Source organism: Aethina tumida, chromosome 1 (assembly GCF_024364675.1).
Source record: "Aethina tumida isolate Nest 87 chromosome 1, icAetTumi1.1, whole genome shotgun sequence".
Classification (NCBI taxonomy): Eukaryota; Metazoa; Arthropoda; class Insecta; order Coleoptera; family Nitidulidae; genus Aethina; species Aethina tumida.
This window is the reverse complement of record NC_065435.1, coordinates 52658730-52671203: the sequence shown is the minus strand read 5'-3', so window position 1 is coordinate 52671203 and position 12474 is coordinate 52658730. Positions and strand designations below refer to the sequence as shown.

At 29.7% G+C, this 12474-nt stretch overlaps 1 protein-coding gene across 1 annotated transcript in view; it reads right to left on the bottom strand.

Moving 5' to 3' along the window:
* LOC126266267 (uncharacterized) overlaps positions 1-12474 on the bottom strand; it is an 80882-nt gene that overhangs the window by 27537 nt on the left and 40871 nt on the right. The gene's annotated exons all lie outside the window — the stretch shown is intronic.

Sequence of the window (12474 nt, the reverse complement as noted above, 5' to 3'; positions counted from 1 at the left end):
ACGTGGATGGGGGGGGATTATAGGAGTAATTTAAATTCAGCTAAGGCGAAGAGACGTGTTATTTTTCACATTTTACACAGATTAAAGCAATATTTTACGGGGTTCGCTAGCAAAATTAAAGTTTTTCAGGGTTTTTCATTTCCCGGGCAGAACGTGCAGAAACTGGCCTTATCTCGTAATGTGAATTTATGCAGCGCATTTTGTCGCATTTAAAAAGTTTTATTTGTTATTTATGGTTCAGGATGCGGCACTAGCTTAGTTTTAATTCGGGAATAAGTGTTCGGTCCGCGAATACGGATCCGGGATGTGTGTTGGATTCATTAAAATGTGGCGGCAGTAAGCGAAAATGTATAAATATGTATGTTATAAATGCGGGTGTCCCACGTGACGCACGGCCAAATCGCAATTTCCATCTTAAACGCACTTAGGAAAACTACTAATTGTATTTTATTTTTTCATTTTTTCTTTTTTTTTTGGAAATCCATAACGGCAGTTTCTACGTTAAACGATAAGGCTCGAAATGGGTAATCGATTAAACCGTTAATCGTTATATCTAACGGTGAACGGAGAAATTTTCAGGTTGTGGACAATTCAGTTTGTGCTAAGGTTGCAAATCACTTGTACCTTATTGCCATAATAGCTTGCGCTGAATTATTGTGTAGCAACTGACTATTTTAATTAATTGTCTAATACGGCGTATTCCAGTGGGACTCTGAATAGGATCGATTTTCATTCTAAGGCTATTAAGTTTTAAATTCCGGAGTACCGACGCAAACAACTACATACGTTTAGAAATAACAAACATACTACACGTGATTGTATTGAATGATAGAACACAAATGGGTCAATATATGTATAAATGCATAATTCAATCTAGAAGTTGTTATTAAATTTATGGAAATCAAAGGGTAGATAATGATTTTTAATTAATACGAGCTCAATGAAATATCTTTTTATAAATTACATATTTTAACGTTTGTTTATTTTATTCATCACATAAACATTTTTTGTAAATAAACGTAAATTTTTTAATTCATATGAATAATATTACCTTTAATTAATTGTAACTTTCATTATATATGTAGTATATATTTAATGTATTAAAAAAGTACAATTTAATCATAAAGTAAATTTATAGTTGATAAATAAAATGTATAAACATATATACAATGTATATTATACATTTCATTTAGAAAATCTGTTAACAGTTTTATAAATTCATTTATTCCATAACAAATAATAAATATTCAATTCTTCAATTATCTGGAACAATCTTTTTAGAAGTGTTTAAAGCATAATAGCGGCTACAATTGTTAAATAAAATATGATAAAATTATTAAAATAATTTTAATTTATATGTTACAATAAATGTATAATTATTACACACTTTTTGTACACATGTATATTGGTCAATTATAAATATATGGATACGTTTAATTTGAAGAAAAAAAATATGAAAATACTTCTATGATATTATTTTCGATAATTGGTAGATATTTATATGTTTTTGTTATAATTATAAATTGTCTGTTTATATACATAAAAATAGTATTTCATTTTCGTCGTTTGTATATTTTTTATGTTTATATTTATGTAGTCTACCGTATATTATTTTGTGTGAAAATAAATAATAAGAAATGACTAAGAATGATTATATTAATAAAAAATGTACTAATTTGGAAGATTTATTAATTGGTTTTAGGGAATCAAAATATTAATAATCACTAGACACATGAATAATTCCTTTTATGGTTTCGAAATAAGGGAAAATAACAAGATAATCGTTTAAGAGAGAAAGTGTCAAAAGTATTCGAAATTAATTGATTGGGAGTTACGGCGGCGGCGGCTGCGGCGGCGGCCGTGACGACGATGACGACGTAGTGCGGCGGCCGATGCCAAAGCGATCCGGCATAATTCGAAAATTGGGAGTTCAATTAAAAATTTAGTGAACCAAACGGAGCAACAAAGCTGTAAATAAGAACGGACAAAGAGTTGAAAATCCTCTAGAAAACAGATCTAAAGCCCCGCGTTTAAACATGGGCAAGCCGCAAAAAGTGAGCCGTGCCATCAATCCTACTTTCCGCAAAAACCGGCTCCGGCAAAAAACAGGCTAAAACTACATTTCAGGCAGCCATTGGAACACCCATGTATTTTTAAAGCGGGATCAAGAGAGCTTTTTAAGCTTGCTCCCCACTCGAAAAAACACAAGTCGAAGCGCCGCCCCCTTTACCTCGCAGCTGCGCCATTGGCTGGAAAAAGTTTGCAGCCCGCATCTCATTAAGGAGACTTTGGAATTTTACCGTGCTCGAAACTCGACCCTATAAATCAAGCCGGTCATGGGGATGGGAAAGCTCCAAAGCCCGCGGTTTGAGCTGTAAGGGTCACAGTTGTGCACGGGGGATATCATTAATAGTGAACGATGGTCCTCAGATATACGGGGATATCGGGCCAGGAAGTCTTGAAAACTGAGAAAAATTGGTTTGCACTTGGTTTATATTCTACCCGGAAATTTATTGCCAATTACGGGTCGTGTATCATATTTTTTTATGGACGGGGTTTTATTGTCAAGATGAAGTGCCGCCGCTCGCGATTTATACACTCATTTCTCTTTTTAATGCCCTCTTGAACTTCTACTGACACCCAATACCGCATCGATCGACGACACGCAGCTCTTTGATTTATTTATTGCCTCTCCACTTTCTCGTTCCTACACTTTTTAATCTTCTCGCGCTCTTAAATTATCCTTTCGATCGTTTAACATGTACGCGTACATACTTCCTACGGCAACCTTTAAAAATATTTAATTAGTTAATACTTATCTAAGGATAACATTCGTACAAATAAACAACGTCAGACAAGTGTCAGTTATCAATTTATTTCTGTAGAACTGAGATATCGATAATGTTGTGATATTGCACATTACATTACAATTATGATCAGCTCTGCAGTTATTAAATTTTTTAATTAACATTTGTTTATTGTTTTTTAGTTACTGGCTAATTAATTGGTTGTTTAATAAAAAGAGTGCAACTGAAAATAAACAAGCATTTTCAAATTAGGTGATAAAGATCCTAACATACATAAAATTATCAAAATTATTTAATATTAATTGTGATGTACAAATAGTACGAAAGCTTTTAAACTCTTCTCCTAACAACTAATTATTTTGTTTAGAAAAGACGTCCGAATTTTTTATAATTAGTCAAATAAATTTGGATATGTTTTCCAATTGTTCTCCATGAATGGACAACAAAAAATTCAAACAGCTCTTATCATTTTTACCTCTGTTGAACAATTTTAGTAAAAACTCACATTTTATTGATGATGCTTTGAAAACAAAAAAAAAAAAAAAAAACTTGCCAAATTTGTCTCTATTTTTCACTGCAGAATATTCGAAATCACTTTTATTTACTGAATTAAAAATTTACAATTTTAATCGTTACATTTTTAAGTTTTAAACCATATTTTTTGCGAATCAAACAAAACAGTTCCCAATTTTTTTTTGTAAATGTAAAAGAATAAAACACAGCTTTTTTATAGAAGAGTCTTTTATATTTTTATAAAAACATTTTTGTCACAGGGAAACTATGTGTTACAATGTGGACGAACCTTGTGTGAATTAGAAAACCAATAATTGTATTTGGTTTATTATTGTACTCGTTAATTCCATTATTATTTAACAACAGGAATGGTTTTGTTTAATCTGGAATTTTTAAATTTTAATAACATCAAAATTAGAAGAACTAATATTCACGAAATCATGTCATAAGATTGAAATTTTAGTTATGTATTGTTAGAAGGATTAAAAATGGGTTTTACGCAGGGTACAATCATCTACATATTAAACTTTGCTTTGCTAATGAAGTAGGCAATTTTAACCAGCTTTTGTAGCTTTTATGCTTGTTTCTATTTCTTTACCATATTTTTCCTGTAAATAATGAATTTTTGGTAAAACAACACATGTTTTGCACATGTTTTCTTCGGCCTTGAATGATGAGGTGACACTGGAGAATAAGTTAAGGACAACAAATTTAACTTAATTTATTTTATTGTAAAAGAAGCTCATTCAAGTATATTATAATTGTTTATTGTTTATGTCTATATAGAATTGTTTATATAAAACTATTGGATTGATGAATGATGTTAGAATTAGAGTAAGAATATCGAAAGGACATTTTTATTTAATTTTAATGAAAACAAAGCACAAAACCCAGACAGGCCTAATTATTTTATACGTACAATGGAATAGTGCAGACCATAAGCATGTATCTCACGGGAAGTAAACAATTGCCATTGTTTGCAGTGATCCGGGGCCTCGACTTATATAAATTCGGTGCAATATATTGCAGCGAGCCAGAATTGCATTTTGCCTCTGGTAGGGCACTGGACATATTTTTTGCATTGTTCAGCTCCGGGCTATAAATAATGGAACTCTTTAACAAAGTGCGCCGACCAACCGAAAAAGGCCCGATGTATCTGATGCGATCTCGCTCTGACGCCCGGCATTAGTATGCGGCACAGGGACACTGGCAAATTATTTTACAAGTTTCTATGTATTTGGAAAAATGTCAGATGCAGCGTTATGACAGACCATAATTAAAAGTGCTAAAAGTTATCGGCCCACCATCATGTCGGTAATTCTCGTAAGTTGTGTCCGGCCGCTTCTTTGTTCTCTTTACTGCTAATTTCGTTTTTATTGTCTCACCGTAAATTATTTCGGAAATTTACTTTTTTTTCACCCATTCGATTTTTATCGAATCGTTCGACTATTCCGATTTAACGCCAGATCGTTCGGTAATGGCCAGTCAAACTTTTATCTCCCATCTTATGTGGGCATCAGCATAAAAATTTTAAACGTCCAAAAAAAAAACTAGTAAACATCATTATTTACTAGTTTGTGTGAAGGAATTTTAATAAAAATATATTAAAAATTGGGTATGATATAATGTGATAAATAAATTACGTTATTACAAATTCCCTACGTAGCTTAATCAAGTGAAAAAAAGAAAGATTTTTATAACAAAAGGATGCTTCAGTGGTTGCTATATACAGTGAGGTGGTGGAATGTTCCCTCTGATAATTATTATAAGCACAACCAACAATTCTGAAGTAAACGTGGTACTTCTATTATGTAAATGTTGACTTCTATTACCCATTTTTTTTTTTTTTAAAATATCGAGTTTTTTAGAAATAAACTCTGAATAACTTTTTGAAGGTTTTCTAACACATTAAATATATCTCTAACTACTCAATTTTATCCAGGCATTGAATAGAAAATACCCTTTCGAAAAAAGTTAATGCTCATTTGGTATCTGGCAATTTGGTATATGTCAAAGTTTTTATTCAAGGAGGATATCTTACCATGACTATTCATGACACCACTGTATTTTTAAATGAGATAAAACAATATAAGCATGAAAATACGTACTTATAGACAAAATGTCCTGTTATTTGGCCCAAAACTAAAATCTACAGGGTAATTTTCAAACAAATTTCATTAAAAAATATATTCATATTCATAATTCTGAAAAAATATTAATTATACTATACTTACTTATATTAACGTAATTGAAAATTTTATCTGTAAAATTTTATATATTAAGTGTATCGACAAAAGTGGTCATCTACTTTTTGTATACAGTATTCAATTATCTACAGTGTAACCCATTTGTAAGTGGGGACTCTCATAAAATTAGTATTTTGTTCGATTTTAACAAACTTTTTTTCAATTGTAAAGCATGAAAATATGTACTTATAGACAAAATGTTCTGCTCATTTGAAAGTGGAAGACCCTTTTTTGTCCGATTTTAACAAAATTTTTTCCAATTGTAAATCATGAAAATATGTACTTATAGGCAAAAGTCCTCTTTTTTGCCCCAAACTAAAACTTACAGGGTAATTTTCTAAGCATGAAAATTTACGAAATCATGCAAGCAAAAACAAATTTCATTAAAAATATATCCATATTCATAATTCTGAAGAAAAAAAAAAAATATTAAATGTATCGACAGAAGTAGTAGTTAGTTTTAACAAACTTTTTTTCCAATTGTAAAGCATGAAAATATGTACTTTTAGACAAAATGTCCTGTTTTTTTCCAAAACTAAAACCTACAGGGTAATTTTTTAAGCAAAAAAATATACGAAATCATACAAGTAAAAACAAATTTCATTAAAAATATATCCATATTCATAATTCTGAAATAGTTACTAATTATACTATACTATAGTAATACTCTTAAAACTTATTATTTTTAATTTTCCACGGATTTATGAATATGCATAATTCTTTTAAGAAATGTGGTATATACCCATTTTAGAAGGTGCTTAATCTAGTGCTGTTATATTTTCTGTAAAAATATTATTAGTATGATTTCTACAATTTCCATGTCTATAATTGGTAATTTACCCAGTTAAATTTCATTTTTGGGTCAAGAATGTGACATTTTGCCGATGAATTTATATTTTCATGCTTTACAATTGAAAAAGAAATGTCAGAACCGTACAGAAAATACAACTTTTATGTTTTTATGTCTATCATAAAATCTGATCAATTTTTTATTTTAATTTCAAAAATATCCTTTATGTTATATTATTAATATCTAACATTAATTAATAATATTTTTTTTATATAATTGTAAATAAGCTACAAACAGAAAATAAAATTTTTCAGCAAGATTTTTATCCTATTTCTGTATTTTCTATTTTATTTGGTGAAGGCATACTGTTTTAATTTATATCCCAATTATTAGTATCAAAAAGTTAAAGTGGAAAGAACGAGTTAAAGAGTAACAAGAATAAAAAAATAATTTGATACACTTGTACGTTAGTACATTAATTATATTATTAAGAGTTATTTATTCGAAAGGTCCCATCCAAACAACGTACATAATTTCAACACAGTGATATATTAGCAAAACGAGTGGGCAGAACAAAAAGTTAAAGCTTTTAAAACACATCGAACGCGTCGGTTTGTTTGTTAAACTTCTAACGAGACGTTTCTTTATTCTCTGTATAATTCCGTCGTCCACTGGGAACGTGCACAAATGCTTAGTGCAAATGCGTTGTTAAAATGGAGCGGGCAGTAGGTGGATAAAATGGCCGGAACGGGGGTGGTGTTGCGAAAGCGACGTCGGGGGGCTTCGTTTTCCAGACACTGGTCCGGCTTTGAACTCGATGGTCTAATTAAAGTCGAATGCCCCTTTTTAAATAGTAGTTTATTTGACGTAAGGAGTCCAAAAAAGGTGGCCCGCAGTTTCATTTCCGTTTGTCCATTTTAAATTAGCTGTTAGAACGTGCGTGCTTTAGTGGTTTTAATTAATTTTCGCTAAAATATGACATACAAGTTTTTGCGCGTTTATATGAACTGGATTTTATTAAAATGGAGTATTCGTAGCATGAACGAATTCAGTTACGATGGACACGTAAACAGATTCTATTGTTTATTTGTTTTAATTAAATTAGGAAATTTCGTTTTCCTACATATTACTAATTCGTACATGTACATAATTAATGTTGTTAGGCACTGATTTTAATTCATTATAATTTATTTTATTTTTAGACATTACATTTAATTGATGCTTTCATTATTTAACTTTTATGTTTAACTCTATTGAAATGAACACAATTCAAAATACTTTATTTGATTAAATATACTCTTTGATTGGTTTTATGTAATATTAATTTATGATGATTTTAAACATATATGTATAATTTAAAAAACTATGTCAATTTAAAGAGTTACGCAATGTAGTAATATCATTATAGCAATACAAATTATTGGAAATTTCATGCAAAAATGCTTACATAAGTGGGATTTTAACAAGGTTCCTCTTCCACTCGCCTATTGGTATCTCCAAATTATAAGCTAAAACTTTCTTTATTTTTATTCAATTGTTTACACTAACTACATTGAATTGTTTATGCAGCTTTACATATTAATTTATGACTTCATTTTGTGATAATTTTTTAATGTAAACAATTTAATACGTTTCTTAGTTTCGTTTTAAAATCATAGAACAATATGAGATTAATAATTAAATTAGTTTTTGCATTTTTATTGTTCGTTTGGTTTAAACATTTTTAAAATATAAATTTTAAAGAAATATTTCGAGTCTATTAATTACCTAGCGATAATATTTATTTTATGTGTGATTTAAATTAATGAATTATTTTCAAAATTAATGTTATTAGAGTACGTAAAAGAAAAAAAATAATAAATTCGTGTATTAATATATTTAAAACAATTGTTGGAAATTGTAATATAAAAGAGACAATTAATTTATATTATTTTAAATTAGGAAGAGGGCATTTTGCTCTTATTGTTTTATTTTATGTAAAATCCTGCAAGTTTCAACTTTAGATCATCATCAGGAACTAAGTTATACTCTCTTATAATAATATTTGTTAGTACTAAAAGTTAACAAATTTGTCATTTAAATAATATCCATTTAAAATATATAATTATATCTAATAAAAGCATGCCTACTATTTCTTTTTAGGAATATAGTCAATCAATACAGTAGATAATCATAAAAATGTAACTAATTACTAACAAATTAACAATTATCTCCCTTTTATTGTGTGCAGTGACTTCAAATGAGAAAAAAAGAAGGAAAACATAATTGATGTTTATTCTTGTAAATGATCTATCTAGTTGTATAATAAACCAATGAAAATATGCTTATGGCAACATAAAAAAGTTTATCAAATACTCGAATCGTTAATCCCAGATGAGTTGGAACAATTTAAACCGTTTATTAATTATTGCGCTGCATTAAAGGAATAATGTAATTAAGTATAGATTTCAATTAAAAATGAATCAAACACTGTCAATAAAAATATTGTGTGTTTAATGTTTCTCTTATATTGTTGACTGTGAAATTTCCACCTCATAAATTGCCGGAAAAAAAATGTTTATGGTACATATTAAATAAACATTAATTAGGGAGGCAATCGTCCAGTCAACCGGGGCGCCCTCTCTTTTATCGCACGAATAAGCCGGTTGGACGGCGCGGCGTATAGATGGCGCGGCCGGTGAGACTGCACCGGAGCGACCGTGGCGTCCGGACGCGTCCGGAGCGTCCGGAAAACGTGGGATCGCGAACAGTTGGCCGCTCTTTCAGCATTAGAGGAATACATTCTCTCTCTGAATTTGATTCATTAGGGTTTTTGTCTCGACGGGAAATGTAATTTTTCATTCGTCCCATTCGAATAGTTTTTTGTGTTGGTATTTTGAATATTTAGTTTAGCAAATCGACTCCTTTCTATTATTCATTTGTAATCTACGAGAATGTACACTAAACGATTATTTATGGAAAATGTGACTCTGTTAACGACTTTTTTTTTAAATGTTAAAGTTAATTTAGATAGTTAAACTAGATAAAAAGTTATCTAACAAATTAGCATATATTTCAATGATTTCATTCCTTTTTCCTATATTTAACTTGACGTATCACTTGAATGATACTGATCATAAATTTATTTCAATTATTTTATTTTCTTTTCCCGATATTTAACTTATTAGTGTATATTGAGTACAAAATAGTTTGTATTATTAAGTAACTTAACATTTTATCATTTACAGTTACGTACGTAAAACTCATAAAGACACGAACAACACTTTCCTTATTGTACACTATTTCTAAATTAATATATGTATTTTTTGTTGTTATTAAATTGTTTACCTGTATTTCAGGAATTTCAATAAAAACAACTCGAAAAATAAAAATGTATGAATTTTATTAGTGAGGAAAACATAAAAAAAGAAAAAAAGAAAAAGTTTCAAAGTGGTCATACTTAAATATAAATTAAATTAAATCTTAAATCAACTACATAAATTAATTTAAAAAAGTGCAGTGATTGTTTGAATTTTTTCATAATTTTTTATACTAAAATATATAAAATATTTAAGTATTTTTTTTTCAAGAAGGTTTTAATGTGCACAATGAGAATGTAAAAAATCCCCCTATGATTACTTTTGAATGAATATGCGGATCTCGAATAAAAACAATAACTAAATTTTACCATGAAAATGACATATGCCAAATTGTCCAGTACCATATGGGCATTAGCAGCCATTTTTAATGGCTATTATGTGCTGGTTAAAATCCAGTGAGTGAATATAGAGTGATTCATTTAATATTAGATAAACAATATTCCCACAAAAAATAAATATTAAAGGTATTTAATTTTACAATATTTACTTAACACAAAACAAACAAAATTATAAATTCTTAATTGTTTTAATAATAATAATAACTAGGGGGGACTAAATAAGTGAAAATATTTATTGTTTAAATAATATACGATATTGCATAACTGTAAAATTTATTATTTTTATGACATTATATTTTTATAATCACATTGTATTATTATTATATAATATAAATTATATGGTTTGATATTTAATACATTTAGTGTCAGATGAAGCCAAAAAATTAATTTATTAAAAAACAGATATTCATTAAATTGTATCAAATAATCAAATCAAATTCCATGTAGATTGGGAACATTTGATATGGGATTTTTTCGATGTCGAAATTCTGTCCTATTTAAAAGTTATTAGGGGGACTCTGTATAACCTCTCTGTATCTAGTTTGAAGTAAATATGAGAGAATATTTATTGTTTATATAAAATATTTATAAATCAATGGGAATAAATATATTTAATTATACAATTGTGAAATTTTTATTTTTTCTGACGTTATATTTTCATAATTGCTTATACTATAATTATTACTGATTTGATATTATTTTTGACACTTATTACATTCTACTGTGACAAATTCAAAAAATCATTTATTAGAGGTATTGATTAAACTGAATAAAATGATCTTTTGCATGGAAATTTTGTTTTTAGTTAGTTTAACAACATTTTTCGTGGTTTTTGTTCAAATTTGAAATCTTGTCCCATTCAAAAATAATTAAATAACTTTTTACGATCTCCCTTTATTAAAATTAAATATAAATATAAAATATAAATTTATCGTTTATATAATATCTCATATTTATAAATTTATGTAACAAATGTAATTCATTATTTTTTTGACATTTATATTTTCATAACTGGATAATCCTATTATTATTATTATTACATAAAATCATGTATGTGGTTTGTTATTATTTTGGATATTCATTATATTTTACAGAGACATACAAAAAATAATTAATTAGATAATAGGTGTTGATTAAATTGAACCGAACGAGAATGTTTTATTTTTTTTTTTCGGCATATAAATTGCGTAGGTGCACGTTGACTTCGTGCCTTTGGAAAAACCGCTGTCCGTCCCCAACGCGATATCCGTTGGTCTGTTCGCGGTCATAGATCACCCTCTTGTTCGGTGCGATAAAAAAGTCAAAAATTCTAAAACCGTATTAGAGCGGCATCGGCGGATAATTGGGCCCCGTGAAATTGCACAACGTACAAACACCGCGATACGACTTGTAATAGAATTTTTGGATGCCGCCGTGTTTACTTTTTAATTTTTAATTCGACCCGATCTTTATTGGGGGGTCGTTATAGTGTGTGTGTGTTTTTTTTTTCCGATTTTTTCTTTTTTTTTTGTCGATCGATGTTGTGGGGTTTTGTTTTTTTTTGTTGTTGGTTTGTTTGTTTTTTCATTAAAAATCCATTTTAATTGTCGTTCGGACGGAAACAATTTTCAAATTAGGCCTCGGGTTTAGTTTTTGGGGTGCAATTATGGAAGATTACGGATTTGAGTGTCGGCAGCGAGAACTGTCAACCCGGTTCGGATGGATGGTGAAACAAATTTCGTTTCTGGAAATTATTCATTCCGTACGGACTTATAAATAATAATCTATCGATAATTGTGAGGATATTTACACACGTATTCCCAGACAATTCGGGTTCAAGGATGGAGGAAGGTGAAAAGCAATAAAAGCACAACAAGAAGCAAAAGTTTATTAATAAGCGTTCTATAAGCTGTTAGTTAATAAAACTACGTTGTAAGCTCAGCTTTATTCAATACATTAGCAGTTGCACGACTTCGGAAAGTCTCACTGTAAGCATTTTACTACTTAGCCTGTAACAAAAAAAGCGATATAGGTACCACAACTCAACCAGATCTACCACTACATCTACATCTACATGTTCAGTCTAACTACTGCTACAACAAAAGGTTATCAGAAGGGGGCGCAACATAAAAACATTTTTTCCGTGGTTTTTTCAGTTTTTAATTTTTTCGTAATTTTTCAAGAAAGCCCCAAGATAGACAGCAGCTGAATGTCTTAGATAACGAAAAGCATTCGCATCGCTGTCGAAGACGGCGGCGGCGTCGGAGTCGGCGGCGTCGGCGGCGGTGGCGTAATAAAAATAAAAGCGCATGCGTTATTAAAGTTTGTCTAACGATCCGCGCACGCAATAGGTGGCGCTATGCGCAAGATTTTAAGAAAAATGCACTCTGTCGCAACAGTACAGTCGCGTTATAAGTTCGACCGTGTCCTTAAATGCTTTTC